The sequence below is a fragment of the Papaver somniferum genome, chromosome 7, assembly GCF_003573695.1.
Source record: "Papaver somniferum cultivar HN1 chromosome 7, ASM357369v1, whole genome shotgun sequence".
Lineage (NCBI taxonomy): Eukaryota > Viridiplantae > Streptophyta > Magnoliopsida > Ranunculales > Papaveraceae > Papaver > Papaver somniferum.
The window spans coordinates 38235218-38244370 of NC_039364.1; positions in this window are offsets into that span (position 1 = coordinate 38235218).

A 9153-nucleotide genomic window follows, 5' to 3' on the forward strand; every position below is an offset into this window, starting at 1 on the left:
TTTTCCTGCAGGGTAACTTAGTGTTCTTAATATGAAATTTTTCCATCACCAATGGTAATTGGGGCATGATCCCCATCCGAGAAAACTTCTTCTCGAGATGGTAATTGGGGAACGATCCCCATCCGAGAAAACATCTTCTTGAGACCATTACAAATGGTATCTGGGTAAACCAAACCCTCGTGCGAGAAAATATCTTCTCAAAACCATCACGAGGGTAATCGGGCCATGAGCCCCATACGAGAAAACCTATTCTCAATGCCATATGATTTATTTCCATGTGATTGTTTTGTTCATTATTTGGATCTGCTGAATGCATGAATTATATATGTTGTTTGCAGGTTCACTCACTTAGTATTTTTCCATCACGAATGGTAATCAGGATACTAGTCCTATGAGAGGAAACATCTCCTAAGGACCATCACGAATGGTAACAGGGGAATGACCCCTATGCGAGGAAACATCTCCTCAAGACCATCACGAATGGTAAGGTGCTAGCCACACCACTCCATCCTCAAACAGGATGATGCGGGCAATGCTCAAGCTACCCGAGACGGACACATTGACCTCGGGTAATGCCATCTCGACCACGAGTCATATGATGTCATGTACTTCAGGAGGTACCCTATAGTTGACTCACTTTAGGCTGAAGTGCGAATCAACTATCAGAGGTATCTCCCTCACTCTAGTTAGCGCCACGAGTCGACTATGGAGCAGAAGCCTTCCCAAAGAGAAGCACTATACATAATTTACGAATATATGTACAATAGAGGCATATACTCGGCATCAGAAGGATCCTTGAAATCCTATTGACTTGTATTTTAAGAGGCTATACGGCCAAATGGGAAGTTGATCACTTCTCGGACTTATAACCCATAACTTTTCCAAGGAAGGAAGGGATACCACTATGGTGCAAGCTACAGGAAATAGCATCATAACTGGTATATTCATAAAATGGAGTTAGGGGCAAACCTTGACTTTGGATTTCAAAATCTATAACCTCTTAAGCTTCCAAAAACCAAAGGGGGCAGTATATACCCTCGATAATTTCATATTGAGGCAATCTGTAAGTCCTCGGGGCAGGACTTCGGATTACGATCCGAAGGCATTTCGAGTCCCCACAGACATAAGCCTCCAATTGGAGCACGAAGTAAGACCTCTGACTCCACTCAGAAGGCATTCCAAAAAATCTTACGTACACACAATTTGAGGCAAACAGTAAGTCCTCGGGGCAAGGCTTCGGACTACCATCCGAAGACATTTTGAGTCCCCACAGATATGAGCATCCGATATATCTCGGAACCAAAACAAGACCTCGGACCACCCGAAGGCATCTGATAAATCTTATTGCAGCACGATTTGAGGCATTTAGTAAGCCCTCGGAGCATGACCTCGGACTGCAATCTCAAAGTCATTTGGCAGACCCTACAACGATGAATTATACACAACGCTTTTCACACTCATAGCATATATGTTGAATTGTACCCATACAGATGAATCCTCATCGCTCGGAGCAGGGAGAAAGCTACAGATGCAAAGGCAATCAGCCAAATTTTGAAGAAAGCTAAGTATCACCTTTATTAAGGAGCTATCTTACTGTGCATCCCACTAAAATTCTTCTCATAGAATGCTTAATAACTTTTTATATAGCTTAAATAGGTCGCATATGCCTGAATACAAATTATTCATACCGTAAGCGTGCTTAATGATATCAAATATCTTATTTGTCTATGCAAATGCAAGACTTTGAACTGTTCTTATCTCTTACAACTGCAGCACTTAATTATTATAATGTTTATGCTTATGAAGAAAAGTAATCTTAAACTTATACTGCTGCAATATAGCAATTACTACTCTCTCTTGAGCAACAGGTATCCATGATGGTCCCGAGAAGCACTACACGACAAGTCGTCAAGAACCGATGCTAACCAAGACAAACGGAGCTGGAGCACGAACCTCCAAGGAACAACCACAACAATCACGAACACAAGTACTTCCTCAGAACTTTACACAAGAACAGGGGCAAGTATTAATACTTTAAAAGCTGGTTATATTCTTCTGCGAAGTTCCTTCAGCAACAACAAACGTCCACGAAGCTCGGTATTACACACCACCAACTGAAGTCATGAACCAACTCCAGCAAAGAATCAAAGACCAAGAATTGAGAGCGACCTTACACTGTTACTCGGAGTCGCAACTCGCACATCTACATCGTGTAGCACAAGCATCTCAACAACCAACTCGGACGACCCCAACCAAACACTCTACAGAAGTAAAGTCTAACTACAAGCCAGATCAGAACCAAGCATGTTCAAAAATCTCGTTCAGCCACTCTTCTCGTCCTCAAAGCCATACCGATGATGATTTGCTTAAGGATTATTGTTCCAACAACCCTCAACCAAAGGAGAAAAATGTGAGGGCAAACGATGAGCTCGCTACGTGGCACAAGATTAAGAGCCGAGTATCCTACTAAAATGCAACCATATACACAATGTATACCCAACCACTTAGTCTTATCCTATCTAGTCAACCCTAAGGGCGTATTTATAATTGATGTAACCACCTACCCTATAAAATAAAAAGAGGAATAGGTTAGAAGGGATGGTCTGTTAGCTAAGGCTAGCCCCCTCTCTCTGATGGCCTCCACAGGTCTTCTTCTTCCTCCTTAGAGCTCCATGAGAGCCTCTCCAATGGAGATCTTGTAAACACCTCACAACATAGTGAAATCCGTGGATGTAGGTCGCAATTGACCGAACCACGTAAAAAGATATGTCTTTCTTTACATTTCTGCACTTTATCTTCTTTTATGTGTGTTAATGTATGTTTTGATGGTTAAGATCATCATGGGTGTAGGCATCAGAAAAAATGCAACTACAGTCACAAAGAAATTGGGAAAAAAAATTCATAAACAAAGTCAACCAGTTACTTTCCCCATTTCAAGTAATATACAAATGAGGTGACGCCATTCCTGAATTCAGGTGGTGTAGAATGCAGATAATTTCTCATGCAAGTTCTTTGGTTGACATTTGTGGCCAGAATTAGGAGTAACATCATAATGATAAAACTCAGTATCCGTTGGGCTCTTTTCCTTATGACATAGAAATGACTTTTTCTGATAAATGGTTCCTTTGCCAACCTTACATGAAATCTTTTTATCAACTTCACGTGAGTTGGCGATTGAAACAATTTTTACATTATTAGAATATGATTTGACCGGTACAAAATTTTTATCAGAACGATTCAATTCTTCTATGGAATTAAGCTTTTCTAAGAATTTTAAAAATTTTTCAAACGCTCTAAATAGATCCTTGTCAATTGATCCTTTATGATAGCATTCCTTAAATAGATTAAGAGTAATTCTTGCGAGGGTCCATACCTTTGAGCGTTGATCATGTTTTCTTTGATTATTCTCTTTAGAGAACTTTTTAATTTTTCCTTTAGACTGTTTTTTCACATCTAGATTTTCCGATATTCTAGATGTAATAAGATTATCATGTGAGACCTTAGGTCTAAAGAATAATAATCTCTGAATAGTCTTTAAGGAACTCTGGTGTGCGTTACAGATGCCATGAGCAAGCCTCCCAACAAGATTTCCATAGGGATAGAATTTTGAGGATCGGACAAACACAAACTTCTAGGTTTAGGGTGTTTGCCTGCTCTGATACCAATTAAAAAAGCGGGGGTCTAACAACCACACCCAATATTTCGATTAGCAATCTGTATGGACGAACTCTAATATACTTTTAAGAGAATCAACTAGACAGTCAGACTCAATCTTAATAAAAAGTATATCAAGGAGTTAATATCTCTATCTCTTGATTTGATTTATACTCAAGCAAATAGAAATCTGCGAGTCTTTATCAAATACAAGGATAATAAACTTGGATGGCACCAAAGACCAATATCCAAGGATCAATCAATTTCCAATCAACAACCAAAGGTTGGATTTCACAATTGATCGATACAAACGCACAACCTGTGATATTTCAATTATATAACAAAATATAATGCGGAATAGAAATAACACAGACACCAGAAATTTTGTTAACGAGGAAACCGAAAATGTAGAAAAACCCCGGGACCTAGTCCAGATTGAACACCACACTATATTAAGCCGCTAGAGACACTAGCCTACTAAAAACTAACTTCGGTCTGGACTTTAGTTGAACCCTAATCAATATCACACTGATTCAAGGTAAAGTTGCGCTCCTTACGTCTCTGATCCCAGCAGGATACTACGCACTTGATTCCCTTAGCTGACATAACCCATAACCAAGAGTTGTTACGACCCAAAGTCGAAGACTTTAATACAAAAATCTGTATCTCACAGAAAAGTCTACAATAATAGATAAATCTATCTCCCACAGATAAACCTGCAAGTTTTGTTCCGTCTTCTGATAAAATCAAGGTGAACAGGAACCAATTGATAATTCGGACTTATATTCCCGAAGAACAGCCTAGTATTATCAATCACCTCACAATAATCTAAATCGTATGGTAGCGAAACTAGATATTGCGGAATCACAAACAATGAGAGGAAGATGTTTGTGATTTCTTTTTATCTTGCCCTATCGGAGATATAATCTCAAGTCAATCTTACAATTGAACTCGTACGATAGAAAATGGCAAGATCAGATCGCTCAACTACAAGAGAAGTAGTTTCGTCTGGCTTTACAATCCCAATGAAGTCTTTAAGTCGTTAACCGACAGGGTCTCGAGAAGAAACCTACGGTTAAAGGAGAATCGACTCTAGCAAACCAACTAGTATCACACAGGAGGTGTGGGGATTAGTTTCCCAATTGCTAGACGTCTCCCTTTTATAGTTTTCAAATCAGGGTTTGCAATCCAAGTTACCTTGGTAACAAAGCATTCAGTATTCATTGTTAGATGAAAAACCTGATTTATCCAAGCTAATATATTTCAACCGTTAGATCGAAACTTAGATTGTGACACACACAAATGAAATGTATTCATTTAGGTTTGAGTAACCGTATCTAAACGTGTACACTTAGTTGGTTCACAAATATTTAACCAATGGTTAGCCATATGAGCACTTTCATATTAACCGTATTCATCTTTCTCATAACTAGTCAAATGACTCATAAAAACTAGTTCAAGAGTTGTTCAATTGCTTAGCTCTTTATACATAGACACAATTGAAACAAAATCGGTTTGATTCACTTGAATCAATTCATGAACAATATAGCCACGGTTTGCAAAGATTGCATTCCTTATTGATTTATTGTTTAAGTTCATGAAACTACCGATTTGAGAAATATAAACAGCTTAGGTATGTGTACGGGTACGTGTACCATAGAAACCGGACTTAGTTTGAAAACTCAACAGAAATTTTCGGTTTGAAAACTTCAGTGGGTACGCGTACGGGTACGCATACCTAGGTGACTGGTTTTTCAGTTCGCAAACTTCACAAACTACAACATAAATTTTAGGTATGAAAACTTCCGCCAGTACGCGTACGGGTACACGTACCTAACCTGTCTCCTTCATCAATACCGTATGCACACATATGCACGCACTTGGTTTTCGGCACATGGATTTATACACTAATGTTCAGACACACTTTATATGCTTATATCCATAGTTGGTTACGTAATCTCAACTCTACATTTCAATCATTGAAACATTCTTCTATAATGTTATAATAGTCCTTAGACATAAAGAATCGACTATCGTCATCAAAGCTATTTTCAAGATTGAAACGTCAACATGACTTTCGTCACGGGTAAAGATGTAAATGGTTAAAGCAAAAGCTTGCCAACACATATTTCGATAAAAATATAGGCGAGTAAACTCCGCTCGAAATAGCAAATGTGTATGTATGAAAACTATCATACTTATACGACTTTTGTCTCAAGCGTAGGAGATAGAGTAGATAGACTTTTGAGTGACAGATGAGTTCAAGTCTCCACATACCTTTTGGTCGGATGAAGTTCCACTGGTTCCTTGAGTAGTTCTTCGTCTTCGTAAGATAATCGCCATGGAGTCTGGAGCTCAGCTATTCCTAACTATCCTAGACCGAGAATTAGTCATAAGTAAACTAGAAATCAATACATATAATTTTTATTACTAATATTGACAAACATGCTTGAGATAGCAACGCATGCGAGTTCGACCGAGCAATGCTCTAACAGATTACCATATATATAAAAGGAAATCTAACCTAAACAAACTGCATTCTCTTCTCTCAGATTCTATAATCCTCTACTCTTCATTTTTTGTCTTTTTCACTTCAAATCACCACCAACAAGGAAACCACAAACGTGATTGAATTCCTGATTCAATTAGGGTTAAGGATCTTAAAAATTCAGGTAAGATACTAAAATTCAGATAGTTAGACTTAGGGTTTTGTTTGTACTCTTTGCATGTAGTTTATGTTCTTCTTTGACTTAAATATTTGATAATTTTATTGTAATTCCATCTCATGATTAAATTAGGTTCTGATGAATTCCTTGATTTTCTATTTTCTTTGTTTTTTTATTTCAGTTAGGATCTCAATATGTTTAATTTGTATAAGTATTTCAATGAATAGTTTTAATTCGTATGGTAACTTGTTGTCGATAACCTAAATAGGGAATTGATTCATTGTCATTGATCTTGTTTTTTTGCATAAATGAAAATGGAAGGTTAGATGTTTTTTTGCATGATAGTTGGAGTTAGAAAAACAAGGTTCATTACTCGTTTTATCTACTGAAATGGGTCAATCATCAATAATGACATTGTTCCTTATATCGATGAATTATATGTTATTGTTTTTCATGGATTTGCATTTTTCTTGTTGTATGGGATTATGTGGGGGATGTTTGATGGTATTTTACAGTAATGCACTTAATCTTAGTTCTGTAGATGTAGTTTTTGTTGTCTTTGCATTGAATGAGCTGTTTTTGCATTGAATGAACATAAGTTTTTTAGTTTCAGTCTTCTTCGCCAGTCTATTCATTTTGTATTGTGTTGTACTGTTATAACTTGTTTCTTTTGTACAGGTTACCATAGTTGAAATCTCAGAAGATGATTCTTCTTCAAAACTTCGTATGTAATGTTTTCAATATAAACGACTTGAAAAAAACGTAGATAAAAATGGAACAAGTCAAGTATGTGTTACTAACCTCGGACGGAAGGATGATGTGTTCGTTGATGCCGATACGTCTTCGGTTTCCTCGGAGTAACACGAGCGAGTCTCGACATTTTTATTGTTCATATACTAACTTAATGAAGTTCACTCTTGTAATCAAATCAAGCAGCTTCGAGTTTTGGAACTAAAATATGACAACCAAACTTGACATACCGACGATTTGTGGGTTCAACCAAGAAATGCTCAAACACCCTGTATTACTGACTTAACTTTATTAAAGAGATTATTTAGCTTCCTAATTTGATGGATTTAAAACTCTTAAAAAGATTATATATCCTCCTAGTATCATGGATTTAAAACTCTTAATATTAAAATAGAGCACCCGAGCTACTTCTTTTTTTCTTTACAAATGGCATTAATTTCATTTAATTTGGCCCATGTCAGAAGTGTAGTATAAATTATAGAATTGTTCTCCATCGTCATTCCTTTTTCAGGACAATCTTATTTTATTTTGTAGATTCTGGTTATAACATAAGGAAGATAAATCTTGTGCACAATACTCTTACTCGTATCACTATGATTAACTAGTAATCGATTTATTAATCGTATTGTATAATTTATTTTGTTTAAGCTTTATATTGTGAGTTTATATAATTCGCGTAGGTACATTGATAAAGCATCCTTTTTTAATTTGACTTCGAGCCATCAAATTCTAAGGCCCCAGCCCTGAAGATATGCATAGTATCAAGGAGGTTTGTCCCTTGATCCCTATAAATAGAGGACTTATACCTCAGCAAAAGTACTCAGATTATGTAGTAGGTCCTCTTTCTTGATTGCTAGTTGTCTTCGACGAATAAGAATGATTCTTTCTCTCTATTTCTTTGTATTTAGCTTATTAGCTTGAGAACTTATATTTAGGTGTGTGTTGTATAAGATTTTAGCGACTACAATAACCTTATATTAGTCAACGTAGTTTGTTCGATCGGCAATTTGATGAAGGTTAATTATAAGATATTATGTTATTTTTTTATTAGGACGGGTTATTACAGATTAAAATGACAAGTAGACAAGATATCCTATAGGATCTGCGAATCACCTATACCGGCAGAATAAATCAATCAACCATTGTTATTTAGTTTCATTAAAATAATTTGTGTTAGGGATTTGTGTTAATTGATCTGTGGAAAAAAATTATCTTAGAAAAATTACAAGACTGATAGTTGTGATATAACTCGATAAGATAAATAAAAGAAAAATGGAGGATTTATTACAAATTAAGAATAGGTGTATTGTTAGAGCAATGCTAGGTTGAACCCAGAAGTTTTTCTATCTCAAGCTTGTCGTCAATGTTAGATGAACAAAACTATATCTTGATTTCTAGTCTACTAAAGTCAAGTCTCAAATTAGGATTAGAAGTGTGTATTTGAGTATCAGACATCACTGAATAACCCTAGAAGATTGAATATTGAACGAAGACATCAACGAGGACTTCATCAACAAAGGTATGTGGTGATTGATTTCATTTGGACTCTTGTTCAATTCTACCTTTCTAATCTATCAAAACAAGTGCTTACTCTATGGAACAATTCCTATGACGGTAAACATGCATTTCTATATAGACTCGAGGATATTTGAGCCATGACTTTAGTGAGAATGACCGTTATCCCTATAAAGGTTTTCGTGTTGTAGTGAATGAGCATACGAATTTAAAGATCCAAGAATCGCTCAATTCTGAGCTATAACGAAGAAGATATGAGTGATTTATCAAAGCAACACTTATTAAGTGTTGCAATTCTTGAATAGGAAACAGTCCACGAACTTTTTGTAACGGTTCACGGACTTGAGCGTGAAAACATGACTAGATGTCTTTTTTAGTCAAGTTTTTGATGTTTTCTTATCTAGGTAAGATGATTATTCTTCACACACAATTGATTACCATATTAAAGTATGTGTGACTTTTTTAAACTCCTTCCTAAATTAAATTGTATTTTAATTTACAAAAATACAATTATGCTAAAGTATTTATTTATTACATTATTTATGCAAGAGTTGTAACTTAGGAAAGA